At 45.3% G+C, this 15,079-nt stretch overlaps 1 pseudogene; it reads left to right on the top strand.

The window, feature by feature from the left end:
• Positions 1–2,588: 2,588 nt before the first annotated feature.
• On the top strand, positions 2,589–5,799 carry LOC123454818 (annotated as a pseudogene).
• Positions 5,800–15,079: the final 9,280 nt, after the last annotated feature.

Consider the following 15,079-nt stretch of genomic DNA (forward strand, 5'->3'; position numbering starts at 1 on the left):
TTGAAGTCTAGTTACAAATACAAACTGTAAATGTGTCCGGTGTAAAGATGTGTTATATTGTGTTTGTGGGATGGCTGCCACACTTAAATGAACCATCATATCTCTCTCCTCTTGTAGATACTCTGTATCTGTTTTGAAAGCACTTAAGTTCTATTTTGTTAGTAAGTTTCAACAATGCTGGTTATTATCACTATATGCAATGCTCAAATATATGCTATATATATCCAAAAGTTATTCATCTTATGGCTAAGTATGATTTTTTGAGGTAGGGTCTTGCTAGAGCAAGACCTGGATTTCACTAGGTAGTCTCAGGCTGGCCTCAAACTCACAGAAATCCTCCTACCTTGGCCTCCCAGGTGCTGAGATTAAAGATGTGTGCCACCATGCCCAGATATGGCTAAACTTTTTACCCTTTGACCAGTATAGCTTCATATTCCTAAACACCAAAGTTCCCATTACCATCATCTTACTCTGTTTCCCTGTGATTTTGAGATTTAACTTACAGCAACATCATGGAATACTTGCATTCTGAGTTTGGTTTATTTTCCTTATGATAAGGTCACCTTTATTGATCCATATGGTCAAAAGGAGAGGTTTTTTTCTTTCTTTTTTTTTTCCTTTGCCATATAACTTCTGCCTTTCTTCATCTATATGTCCATTTATGGACAATAGATTTTTATTATTTATTTAAGAGAGAGTCAGAGAAATAGAGAAAGAGAGGGGGAGGGAGAATGGGTGCACTAGGGCCTCTAGCCACTGCAAACACTCCACATGCCTTGTACATCTGGCCTTACGTGAGTACTGGGGAATCGAACCTGCACTCTTTGGCTTTGCAGGAAAAAGCCTTAACCACAAAGCCATCGCTCCAGCCCAACAATAGAATTTTATTTATTTATTTATTTATTTATTTATTTATTTAAGTTACAGTGATAAAGAGGAAGAGAGAGAGAATGGGGCACCAGGGTCTTTAGCCACTGCAAATAAACTCCAGATGTATGTGCCACCTTGTGCTGCTGGTTTTATATGGGTACTGGGAAATCAAACCTGTGTCCTTAGTCTTTGCAGGCAAGAATCTTAACTGCTGAGCCATCCCTGGAGCCCTACAAATTTGCTGAAGTGAAGACATATATTGGAAAAGGTCATCTGTGGTGTCCTCCGTGTTAACCTCTGATTTGACAAGTAAATTAAATAAAAGGGAGGGTGTGAGACAGCAGAGCTATAATTGCTTTTTATAGATATAAGTGATGGAGAATAAGGCAGTGGGAGAGAAACTGTATCTCCTGGCATGAAAAACCTTGGTGGTACCCATGAAAGGAACTGAGTAGTGAGAAGGAAATGCATGTGCCACTTTTTATATCTGGCTTTATATGGGTGCTAGGAAATTGAATCACGACCAACAGGCTTTGCAAGCAAATGCCTTCAACTGCTGAGTCATCTCCCCAGCCCCTGATTTGGAACGTCTGAATTCAGTGGGAGTCTTGTTTCTCAAGGCATCAGAGAATATGTGCGGCTATGAGTTATCAGCACATGTGAAGAGCATGCAGCCACGCAGGAGCCATGCAGGAAATGTTCTCTGGATGCTCTGAACAATGGGTGTATGGGGCTAAACCTCCTTATCTTGAACCTCAGGAGGCATGGTACCCAATGTTCTTGGCTGTCGTGTGCTGGCATGTCATGTCAAACCACTTCACCTCACACGTCGCATTGAATCATTGAATGAAAATGGTACTCCTATATGAGCTTACTGCACAGGTGTGAGATATACTCTTCCCAAGAGATTACAATCCCTGGAGCCTTGTCACCAGTGGTTTTTGGATGGCGGTGCTGGGGTGGAGATGAGTCACAAAAACATTTTCAGGTTTTGTGTTTTGAACCTGGCCACTAGACATCAGGTGCAAAGCCCCAGGGCAAAGACGGCCATGGATCCCCCCCAGAGGATTGGCAGAATTAGAGGGTCTGCCAGAGCCCACAGCAAACCACATGAACTATCCCTCCCTTCCTCCCTCCTCCCCCTCCTCCTCCCCCTCCTCCTCCCCCTCCTCCTCCTCCCCCTCCTCCCCCCTCCTCCTCCCCCCCCTCCTCCTCCCCCTCGTCCTCCTCCCCCTCCTCCTCCCCCTCCTCCTCCTCCCTCTCCTCCTCCTCCCCCTCCTCTTCCTCCTCTCTCTCTCAAATAGATAAAATCTTTTCAAAACGGAAGTGCTCAGAGGCTTGAGAGATGGCTTAGCCATTAAGGAGTTTGCCTACAAAGCTAAAGAACTCAGGTTCAACTCCCCGGAACCCAAGTAAGCCAGACGCATGAGGTGGTGCATGTGTTTGGAGTTTGTTTGCAGTGGCTGGAGGCTCTGAGCACCCATTCTGTATCAGTCTCTTTCTCTCTCAAATAAATAAATAATATTTTTTAAAAAAAGAAGGGCTGGCCGGGCGTGGTGGGGCACGCCTTTAATCCCAGCATTCAGGAGGCAGAGGTAGGAGGATCGCCATGAGTTCAAGGCCACCCTGAGATGACAGAGTTAATTCCAGGTCAGCCTGGACCAGAGTGAGACCCTACCTCGAAAAAACCAAAAAAAAAAAGAAGGGCTGGAGCGAACATGAAGTGGACTGGGCCGACGCGGAGAAGATTCCGGAAGCAAGGTAAGGCCTTCACGGAGAAGCTTCCCGCGGCTGCCGTCGGCGACGCGCGGGCGGGGCGGGGCGGGGACGTGCTGCGCGCCGACGTCACACGCCTACGTCACACGCCAGCGTCACGCGCCGACGTCACACGCCGACGCCACACGCCGGCCCCGCCCCGCAGGCGTACAGCGTCGCCGGCGGCTCGGCCGGGCTGTGGGGCGCGCGTTCGCGCTCCTGCCGTCCCCGCCCGCCCCCGCCAGCCTCCGGGAGCCCGCCCGCCGCGGACGTGCCGCGCGTCCACGTGGGACGCCTGAGCTTCCGCGTCCGGGAGAGGGACAGCCAGCGCCGTTCGGCGGCTGGGGCCGCCTTCTCGAAGTAGGCCTCCAAAATGGGTGCGGCTTCGCGGGGTTCGGGGACTCCCGCGACGCCGACGATGCCGGTTACGAGCTGAACGGCGAGCCGCTCTGTGGCGAGCGCGGGACCGTGGAGCACGCCCGGGCCCGCGTCGCGGTCGCCGCGGCCGCAGCTACGGAAGCCGCAGTGACTGTTACCTTGCGTGTTTTGCGGCCGAGCCACCTCCGAAACCCTCACACTGTGGTGTGGGGGAGGCGGGTGCAGCCGTCGTGGAACCTCTGGCAGAGACAAATACGGACCGCTGTTCGTACAGAGTACAGGTGTATTGTAGAAAATCGCTAGTCGCTGCAGTTGGCAAGACTCAAAGGATTTCACGTGGCAAGCAGGTGAAGTGACATATGCGGATGCTCACAGAGAACGCAGTAATGAGGATGTCATTGAATTTCCCTCCTACTCTGACATGAAGCACGCTTTGGATAAACTGGATGGTACAGAAATAAATGGCAGAAATATTAGGCCTATTGAAGATAAGCCAGGAACAAGGCACAGGTGCTCTTACTCTGGAAGCTGATCTAGGTCACGCTCTAGAAGAAGGTCACGAAGTAAGAGTTGCAGAAGCAGCCGCAGTAGGTCTCCAAGTATCTCAAAAAGTCACTCTCGATCCAGGTCGCGGAGCAAAGGTCGAACACGGTCTCGATCAAAAGGCAGGAAATCTAGATCCAAAAGCAAATCTAAACCGAAGTCTGATCAGGGCTCCCACTCACACTCAAGAAGCAGGTCTTGCCCTCGCTCCCCCAAAGATAATGGAAAAGGTGATATAAAGTCAAAGTCCTGATCTAGAAGCCAGTCTTGGTCCCATTCACCTCTCCCTGAACCATCTAAGGCTCCACCAAAAAGAGCTGCTTCAAGATCCCAATCTAGATCTCGTTCAAGGTCCAGATCAAGTTCCACAGATTAATCCTGAACTCTCCATTCTTTGCACACTATTAGGGAACACTGTCCTACTTGCTTAGGCAGTTTCTCTTCTATGTTTGTACTTGGTCTCTTCAAGAGGATTTCCTGAAAACAGGTTACCCAGAAATTTGGCTTGTGGCCAAATTTAATGAGAAAGAGGAGGTTCTAAATTGGTGATATGAAGCCGTGGCTCCCATTGAAGAATTAAGATAGCTTTCATTTTACAGCTGTTGAGCTGAAATCACTTTTGTAAAGATTATGCTCACTTAGATTTTTTTTAAGTATTTCAGCAGGATCTGCTGCAGGGGTTTTCTGTTTTATTTGTTGGCTTATTTTTAAATTAACTGTTCCAAGCTTTGGATACTTAAGGCTTTAGAGCGAGAACTCAATTTTCAATTATGTTGGCTTTTTATAAAGCTTGAGTTTTATGTAAGATTTAAATAAAAGTTTGCTACCAAGAAGAAAAAAAAAAGAAGTGCTGGTGGAGGTTGACGGAGTGGTTAAGGTGTTTGCCTGCAAAGCCTAAGGACCCATATTTGACTCTCCAGATCCCACTTAAGGCGGACTCACAAGGTGATGCAAATACAAGGTCGCATTTGCACACTAGGTGGCCCACGTGTCTGGCATTGGATTGCAGTGGCTGGAAGCCCTGATGCACCAATTCTCCCTCCCCGCCACCTCATAAAAAAGTGCTAGAGCAATGCGTGGTGGCACATGCCTTTAATCTCAGTACTCAGGAGGCAGAGGTAGGAGAATCGCCATGAGTTCAAGGCCACCCTGAGACTACATAGTGAATTCCAGGTCAGCCTGAGCTAGAGTGAGACTGTACCTCGGGGGGAAAAAAAAGTGCTATTGGTGCAAAGTACACAAGGAGTTTCCAAAAGTTTGTTGTAATCCAAAGTTCAAAACCATGGTGACCTTGAATATGACATTATTTGTAAATGAAATGTTTGCTCATGAAGACATATTTAGAGAGGTCATCATAGCATGGCCCAATCCAACCTAACTACTGTGTTTATGAGAAGAGGAAGACACCAGGGGATGACAGTATAAACTGGAGTGATGCTGTTAAGAGAAACTGAGGCACACAGAACAGGCACCAGAGACTAAGTGGAGAATCAGAATGAAGTTTATTTTCATGCCAGTGTGGGCCCAAGGGAATCTCTTCAATGCCTGGACCCTGATTCTTGGTGGTTCAGAGCTTATATACCTTATCTATGACTACTCTCATTATTGTTAATTTTCAGAGTGCAGATCCCTGGCCCAGTGCCAGAGACCTTGAGTATTCAATTAGTAAGTTTTACAGAAGCAGAAAAAATAGTAACAAGTAGGTGCCTGCTACTGTGCTATGGAGATAAAAAGAAATACAAGATGATTTTCATTACAGGACTAAAGCTGTAATACTGATCATGGCCTTGAAGTGATAAAATAGACTACAGTGTTGTGCATAGCCAGTACAAAAGACTATCTAGTACAGTAGTTAGACATAACCAATACAAAAATCTATACTGTGCAGGACATAACTTTGGGACAGAGGCTTCTAATTTAAATCTCCTTGCCCCAATTTCCATCTCAGTGCAGCTACAGTCCCAGGAGAGTCACTAGACTCTGAGAATACATACAGCAGATTCCATTCAGAGTCTCACAGAAAGCATGAATGGTGAAATCCTGGTTTTAAACTCCTTGTTTCCAGAACTGTGCATCATACATCATGATGATGATGTAAGCCACATAATTTGTGGCATTTTGTTAAAATGTCTTTAGGAGGGCTGGAGAGATGGCTTAGCGGTTAAGCACTTGCCTGTGAAGCCTAAGGACCCCGGTTCGAGGCTCGGTTCCCCAGGTCCCACGTTAGCCAGATGCACAAGGGGGCGCACGCGTCTGGAGTTCATTTGCAGAGGCTGGAAGCCCTGGCGTGCCCATTCTCTCTCTCCCTCTATCTGTCTTTCTCTCTGTGTCTGTCGCTCTCAAATAAATAAATAAATAAATGTCTTTAGGAGAAAAACTCACATAAAGATGGCAGACTGCATGTAACACACGACAGTGACGTCATTCTCTCCCTGACACTTGGGGTAGTCTACAGAAAAATAACTGATCTTCACATGTGTTTTCTAAAATAGAAGCTGGCTATGCTATTAGCGTGAGACAGAAGGTGGCAATGACACTGTAAAGTAAGTAAAGTAGCTGTCATGTTCAAAAATATAAGGATATTGGAGTTTTGTGTCCTGAAGGGGACTAATGGTTCTCATGCTTATTGGAATGTACCCAGTTTCCCCAAGAGTGCTTTAAAAAGTAGCACTGGGTTGGAGATGTGGCCCACTTGGTAGAAGTAGTACTGGGTAAGGGGTGTAGCTCAGGTGGTACAGTGCTTGCCTAGCACACACAAAGCCTTGGGTTCAATTCCAAACGCCACAGAAAGTAGGTATGCCTGGTGTGGTGGTACACACCCTTAATCCCAGCACTTGGGAGACTGAGGTAGGAGGATCTTCATAATTTCAAGGCCATTCTGGGACTACAGTGGGAGTTCCAAGTCAACCTGAACTAAAATGAAAGCCTGTCAGATATAGGGGCTGAAAAGATGGCTTAGCGTTAAGGCACTTGCCTGCAAAGCCTAAGGACCCAAGTTGAATTCTCCAGAACCCACCATTAGCCAAATGCACAAGGTGGTGTATGTGTCTAGAGTTCATTTGCAGTGGCTAAAAGCTCTTACACATTCATTCTCTCTCTACCCTCTTTTTTTCCTCTCTCACTCTAATAAATAAATAAAATCCTTTTTAAAGTAGAAATAGGACTGGAGAGATGGCTTATCAGTTAAGACATCTGCCTGCTAAGCCTAAGGACCCAGGTTTGATTCCCCACTACCCATGTAAGCCAGATGCATAGGGTGATACATGCATGTAGAGTTCTTTTGCAGTGGTTGGAGGTCCTGGCATGGCCCTCATTCATTCATATTCTCCCCCCCCCATCTCTCTCCTTCATCTGTCTCTTTCCCTCTCCCTAAAATAAATATTTGTATTAATTTAGAGATAGTGGCTCACATGATGTAATGTTTCTCTCTTGCAGATTTCAGTACTGTTTCTTTGTTCTGTGTATTTTATTTTTTTAATATTTTATTTTTATTTATTTATTTGAGAGAGAGAGAGGCACATAGAGAGGGAGAGGCCTTTCTAGAGAATTTCTGCAGGCCTCAGTGAGATTTTTCCTTTGCCAAGACCCCAGTTGGTCAGGAAGGACTGCTGCTCCAGGGTCTCCCAGCCCGCCCAATGTCCCTGGAACTGGGAAGCATGCACCCCTGACATGATTTCAGGGTCCCCTTCCAGGAGGCCTGAGGAGACTGTGAAGCCCCGGGCCAAAGTTACTGAGTGAAAGGAGACGAGCCTGAGCCTGATGTCCAGACAAGGTAAGCATTCTCCGGGGAAACGAAAATTGTGAGTAGTCAGGTCTGGAGGAGCTGGCCCACAAGAGGAGGAATCCCTGAGCTTTGATACTGCTGCAAGGTGACCGCCCTCTTTCTGTCAGGTTGACCAGTGGTATTCAGTCTCAGTAACTAGCTAGCTGTGACCAATGATGTGTCTGTAATGAGCTCAATCACAGTTATAAATGGGATTAATTTTTTTTAATTGGTTAAATTCTGAATAAATGAATGAATGAAGGAATGTGTGAGGGAGAGATGGCCATCTGATGTTTGCATGAAAACTGCACTTGATAAGAATGTGTATACAAGTATGCATGTAGCTCACAGGCCCAAGGCTGCAGAACGGCTTTGTCTTTGTGTCGGTTCTGCAGCACTAACACAGTGGGAAATGCACTGTGGGGGAAGTCCTCCACCAAGCCCACTACCCTAGACTGCATAGTCAATAACAAACCATACTTCAGAAGGGAATATTTAGGAGATTATAATACTAAGATGATAACAGAAAAATTAAAATCCTCTGTAATTTAGGAAGGCCAGCTTTTAATGTTGAATGCCCCCCCCCCAAGGAAACACTGAAGTAACTAAGATTATAGACAGGGGAAAATGCAAGATTCCCTTACTCCTAAAAGATATAAAATGGCAAGATTAGGGAGCTTCACTGTAGCCCAGAGAAATCCAAAACTCTCTCTGGGGGAAAAAAAATGCTCAACTGGAGTCAGAACAGAACTTCAATACCACAGACCATCCCCACAGAGCTGCCTCCACTCTCCAGTAATGAGGTACTGACTGGCAGGACTTAAAATTGGGAAAACCCAAGGCCACAGAAAGGGGGAAATAAAAAGAGATACTGTTGTCTGGTTTACTGGGCAATTCCACCACTCTGGAGCCTGACACTGAAGAAAGAATTAAATGATAGAAAAGACAACCCAAGATAAAAAGTCTCACTGCAAAAGCCAAGTGTGGTGGTGCACACCTTTAATCCCAGCACTTAGGAGGCAAAGGTAAGAGGATCACAGTGAGCTCAAGGCCACCCTGAGATTACATACACTAGCTCAGTGAGACCCTACCTAAAAAAAAAAAAAAAAGCCGGGCATGGTGGCGCACGCCTTTAATCCCAGCACTCGGGAGGCAGAGGTAGGAGGATCGCCGTGAGTTCAAGGCCACCCTGAGACTACAGAGTTTATTCCAGGTCAGCCTGGACCAGAGTGAGACCCTACCTCACAAAACCAAAAAAAAAAAAAAAAAAAAAAGTCTCACTACAAGGTTTTACAAATGCTTCTGAGTTAAACGAATGTGCTGAAAGATGGAGGGACAGCTAATCAAAATCTAAAAGGATATAAATAAGTCATATGTTATCCTGCTCTTTTGGATAATGGTACACTCAGGAGCCGTAGATTGTGTTTAGAAAATTTTTAGTGCCAGGGATGGGATATCTTCCAGTGAGTTGTTGGCCAGGGAGGTCCCTGATGCCCCCAAAACATTATAGGCCATTGCCGAGGCCCTTGGTTTCCCACCAGGAATAGATGGTAAAACCCTATTGCTGAAGACTCCATGTACTTGGGCTGCAAGGACACTGATAAATCCTGCTGGAACTGAGCTGATAAACTCCTCCATGTAGACCAGCTGACAGAAAGCTGGAAGAAGCCATTCTGCATGCAGTTCAATGGGAGAAAGAGAAATCACCAGTGAAGATACTCAACAGTGGACACTGCAAGCCTTGTATTTGGCCAGCCAGGCCAAATGACCCAACAGGTGCAATAGTGGCACGTCTGTTATGGGGGAAACCAACTGTCCTCTAATTGGACTGGAGGCCCACTCCATGGGAGGGAATACATCCCTGATACTGAAAACTTAAAACAGGGATAGTCATAAGCCCTAGGGGTGTAATGTCTGCTGTTGTCTGGCTAAATGTATATACTATGCTTATCAAACTGCCCAGTGAGCACTTCTGTTAATGTTCACACCCTAATATTAATGCTACTCTCACTTTTGGTACAGAATCTTCTCTTTTCAGATGGCAGTGACCTTGGGACGACTCAGAAGGTATCATGATGGAAAGAAATGACCACAGTGCTTAGTACTGCAATATCTCTATCACACCTTCCAAGGCTCAGGGTCTAATGCAGAAGAGGTGGCGGAAAGAATATAAGAGTCAAAGGAAGGGCAGGACTCCATACAACATGCTCCCTCCAGACACAAAATGGCCTGGATATCCATGGCCTCACAGTGCCTGACACTACCTGCATAAGACCGTCATAAGAGAAGGAAAAGATGATGACATCAAAAGTAAAAGAGAGCCGGGCGTGGTGGCGCAAGCCTTTAATCCCAGCACTCGGGAGGCAGAGGTAGGAGGACCGCCGTGAGTTCAAGACCACCCTGAGACTACAGAGTTAATTCCAGGTTAGCCTGGACCAGAGTGAGACCCTACCTCGAAAAAGCAAAAAAAAAAAAAAAAAAAAAAAAAGTAAAAGAGAGACTGATGGAGATGGGGAGGGGTTATGATGGAGAGTGGAGTTTCAAAGGGGAAAGTGGGGGAAGGGAGGGTATTACCATGGGGTATTTTTTTATAATCATGGAAGTTGTTAATAATATTAAGAAAAGAAAAGAAAACAAATATCAAGTTAAGGTATTTCAACTTCAGATGTGTTAAATACTTAATGACAAACTACACTGTGCAAAAGGAAACTTATTTTATGAACAAATTTCAATAGTGCCAAGATAAATATCAAGTCTGTGGATACCACTAGAATATCTTTAGAAACATAGGAAATATTACCAAATAATGCAACCATGAAAACTTCTAAGTTCCATGACTTTTTTCTAATACAAAAAAATGGACTGGAGAGATGGCTTAGTGATTAAGGCACTTGCCTGCAAAACCTAACAACCAGGGTTTGATTCCCCAGTACCCACATACAGCCAGCTGCACAAAGTGACACATGCATTTGATTTCATTCACAGTGGCTAGAGGCCCTGGTGCACCCCTATTCTCTCCTTCTGTCTCTCTCAACCTCTCTCTCTCTCTCTCTCTCTCTCTCTCTGTGTGTGTGTGTGTGTGTGTGTGTGTGTGTGTGTGTCTCACTTGCTCGCTTCCTCCCTCCCCACCCCCCTCTCTGTCAAGTAAAAATAAAATATTTTTAAAATGGGGTCTGAAGTCAGGCATAGTGGCACATGCCTTTAAATCCCACACCCAGGAGGCAGAGGTAGGAGGAGTGCCGTGAGTTTGAGGTCACCCTGAGACTACATAGTTAATTCCAGGTCAGCCTCAGCTAGAGTGAGACCCTACCTCAAGAAACAAAAAAAAGGAGGGGAGGGTCTGGAGAGATGTCTCGTCATTTAAGGTGCCTGCCTGCAAAACCTAATGATCCAGGTTTGATTCCCCAGTCCCCATGTACAGCCAGATACACAAAGTGGTGCATATCTGGAGTTCATTTGCAGCAGCTAGAAACCCCTGGTACACCCATTCTGGCTCTCTCTCTTCCCTCACCCCTCCTCTCTCCCTCTCTCTCTCTCTCTCTCTCTCTCTCTCTCTCTCTCTCTCTCTCTCCTTGACAGTAAACAAGTAAAAATATTTTATTTATTTATTTATTTGAGAGAAAGAGAGAATGGGCATGCCAGGGCCTCCAGTCACTGCAAACAAACTCCAGATCATGCACCCCCTTGTGCATCTGGCTTACGTGGCTCCTGGAGAGTTGAACCAGTATTCTGTGGCTTTGCAAGAAAATGCCTTAACCACTAAGCCATCTCTCCAGCCCCCTAAAATTATTTTTTTTAATCTTTAAGGAGCCTGGCATGGTAGCACATACCTTTAATGCCAGCATTCCAAAGGCAAAGGTAGGAAGGTCACCATGAGTTTGAGGCCAGCCTGAAGTACAGGTTAGCCTGAGCTACAGATAAATCCTACCTCAAAAAAAAAAAAAAAAGTCTATAAGGCAATTAGTCTATCTGTCTTTAAATGCTTCTTCCCTGACTTCAAGAAGGACACTAGAAGCTGAGCACAGTGGCTCGCACCTATAATCCTACCATTTAGGAGGCTGGCATAGATGAATTGCCATGTGTTTGAGCCTATGCTACAAAGTGAGTTCTAGGTTTGCCTGGGCTAGAATGAGGCTCTGTTTCAAAGAAAATCTTCTAAACGTAATTCTCAGTCACAGGTGTTGCTGTCACTGCACATGCACTATTTCTACCAAGTATTGATTCTGCCTCGAAACAGATGAAAAGCATTCTAAACATAATAAATGAATCAGGAGAATACATCTCATCCATTCACAAAGGTATGGAAGGGTTGTAGAAATGCATTTACTAATCTTGGCTATGTTCCTGAATTTTGTACGGAAAATAGAACAGTTAGCAAATTTATTTCAAAAGTATACTAGGGCTGTAGAAATGGATTAGCAGTTAAGGCACTTGTCTGCAAACCCTAAGGACCCGTGTTCAATGCCCCAGTACCCACGTAAAGCCAGATGCACAAGGTGGTGCATGTATCTGGAGTTCATTTGCAGTGGCTAAAGTACCTGGTGCACTTCATGTCTTTCTTTCTTTTTTTCTTTCTTTCTTTCTTTCTTTCTTTCTTCCTTCCTTCCTTCCTTCCTTCCTTCCTTTCTCTTTCTCTCCCTCTCTCTCCCTCCCCCCCTCTCTGTCCCCCCCCCTCTCTCTCTCTCTCTCTCTCTCATAAATAAAAAACAAATTTTAAAGTATACTAGACATCCTGGTTGGTTAAAAGCTCAGCCTCCAAAACTTGGCATCATGGCTGGTTAGCTTAGCCCCCATCCAGAACCTATAAATGTTCCCAATTAGGATCTATAGGTGGGCTTTACCCTCTCTTGTCTTCTCTCTAAACATACATATATATATATATATATATATGAATCTAAATATACCTTTTTTTGAGATATAGTCTTGTGCTATCCCAGGCTGACCTGGAATATTCACTATGTAGTCTCAGGGTGTCCTGAGTGCTGAGATTAAAGGCATGTGCCACCACACCTGGCTTGAAAATACCACTTTTCATGGCTTCATGCATCAACTTCCACACTGGAAAACAGTGAGAATTCGTTAGAACTAATGAACAGCACTTAGAGATTAGACTATAACCATGGTATTAATTTCCTGTGTGACTTTGCCACTGCTCATTTTCTATCCCAAAAGAATCTCTTCATTCTGATAAAGTCACTTGCTCTACTTCCTCCCACCCCCATCCTCTTCCTTCCTTGCAAACTCTGCCTAACAGACCAAAATATAAAGCCCTCACTTGCTGCTTCCTGCTGCCAGGGCAATGGACCTTAGGATGCTCTGAACGGACATTGGGTTTAGCTAATGCACAAGAAGACGGATTGTGGAAGGAGGCAGTTGGGTCTGAGATATGCGCTGGTGAGCCTGTGACCTCACCTCCCCATAGGACTGTAATTATCATTTCCCCTGTAATTACCATAACAGGGTACACTTAGGGAGTTAAAGTCACTGCTGAAAGTTTTCCCAGTTTACCAGTCTCCAAAAGCAATCACAAATTTCTAGTGAGCTCTGCCAGGCACATGAAAAGGTGTTTGAGAGAGACTCTCCTTTCCCATGATCCCCAGAGACAGACAGCACTAACATGCAGAGCAGAAGTCTGCATGAAGGGCTGGAGAGATGGCTTAGTGGTTAAGCACTTGCCTGTGAAGCCTAAGGTCCCTGGTTCAAGACTCTATTCCCCAGGACCCACATTAGCCAGATGCACAAGGGGGTGCATGCATCTGGAGTTGGTTTGCAGTGGCTGGAGGTCCTGGTGCACCCTTTCTCTCACTCTCTTTCTCTCTCTCTCTCTCTCTCGATCTCTCTCTCTCTCCCTCCCTCCCTCTTTCTCTCTCTGTGTATCACTCTCAAATAAGTAAAAATAAACAAAAAAATTTTAAAAAGAAGTCTTCATGAAGCCCACCACTGTCACAGGGTTCTGGATGTTCCTGAGATGTACTTCTGCCCAGATCTCTAAATCTTTGTTCATCATTCTAAACTCCTGAGCTGACCATCATTTAATTCTGGACAGAGAAGTGAAATCATACAAAGAACTTGAAAAGGATACTTCACAGACAACACACCTGCCAAGGCTCAGGGAACATTCAGAAGAGTAGCCAGAAAGATTGTTAAGAGCCATAGGCTGAGAAGGAGTATCCAGAGGTATGCCACCCCCCACAGTGACTGACGGCTGCATTCATAAGCCTTAACCCCTTGGTGAATGGCGGTAACCCCACTGATGAGGGTCCTCAGTGAAATGGGGGTGAAGGGAATATAATAGGATAATGCAAGGGGAATGGGACCAACACATGATTTGTCCATGCAACAAAGCTTCTAACTAATAAAGATTTTAAAAGCATAAAAGAAAAGGATAGCTCAAAAGCTTAGACAGCAAGAGAGAACTTAAAAGTCAAATATGCTTTGCAAAGCCGGTCATTGTGGCACACTTTAATCCCAGCACTCAGGAGGCAGAGGTAGGAGGGTCGCCACAAGTTCAAGGCCACCCCAAAAATACATAGTGAATTACAGGTCAGCCTGAGCTAGAGTGAGATCCTACCTCAAAACAAAACAAACAAGTCGGTCGGTCGTGGTAGCACACGCCTTTAATCCCAGTACTCAGGAGGCAGAGGTAGGATGGTCATGAGTTCAAGGCCAGCTTAAACCACAGAATAAGTTCTAGGTCAAACAGGGCTAGAGTGAAACATTGTCTCAAAAGAAAACAATAAGGAAGGAAGGAAGGAGGAAGGGAGGGAAGGAAAGAAGGAAGGAGAGAAGGAAGGAAGGAGAGAAGGAAAGAAAGAAGAAAGGGGAAGAAGGAAAGAAAAATTTGTCCAATTCAGTGCCAATTAGCACACAAGTTTAACTGATATATTTCTATATATATAATATTTGATCAACATGTACCATCATAGTGATAGAGATACTTAAATTAGTTTCTTTTCTCAAAATATCTAATGAAGGGGCTGGAGAGCCAGCTCAGTGGTTAAAGTGCTTGTCTGCAAAGCCTAAAGACCAGAGTTCAATTTCCCAGTACCCACATAAAGCCAGAGGCACAAAGTGGTGTATGTGTATAGAGTTTGTTTGCAGTGACTAGAGGCCCTGGTACATGCATTCCCTCTCTCTTTCTCTCCCTCTCTCTCATAAATAGATTAATTAATTATCTAATGAAGCAACTTAAGGGGGAAAGGGGGAGGGTGTATTATTTTGAATGGCAGTTTGAGGGAACAGTCAATCATGTGGAGGAAGTCACGGCAGCAGGAGTGAGAACAGCTGGTCACATGGTGGCTGCAGCCAGGAAGCAGAGAGAGAAATAGTGATATCGACTCCCTTGCTTTTTTTTTTTTTTTTTTTTTTGAGGTAGGGTCTCACTCTAGCACAGGCTGACCTGGAATTCACTATGTAGTCCCAGTCTGGCCTTGAACTCATAGTAATCCTCCTACCTCTGCCTCCCAAGTGCTGGGATTAAAGGCATGAGCCACCACACCTGGATTTTTTCTTTTTCTTTTGATGACAGAGTGAGGAAAAAAAAAGAAAAAATTGGCCCTCCAGCCACTGCAACTGAACTCCAGATGCCTGTGCCCCCTTGTGTGCATGTGCAGCTTTGTGCACTTTGCATCACCTTATGCATCTGGCTTGTGTGCGACCTGGGGAGACAAACATGGGTCCTTAAGCTTCCCAGGTACTTAGGCTTACCAAGCAAGTTCCTTAACTGCTAAGCCATCTCTTCAGCCCTCACAGTGATCCTCCTACCTCTGC

Source organism: Jaculus jaculus, chromosome 14 (genome assembly GCF_020740685.1).
Source record: "Jaculus jaculus isolate mJacJac1 chromosome 14, mJacJac1.mat.Y.cur, whole genome shotgun sequence".
NCBI classification, from domain to species: Eukaryota; Metazoa; Chordata; class Mammalia; order Rodentia; family Dipodidae; genus Jaculus; species Jaculus jaculus.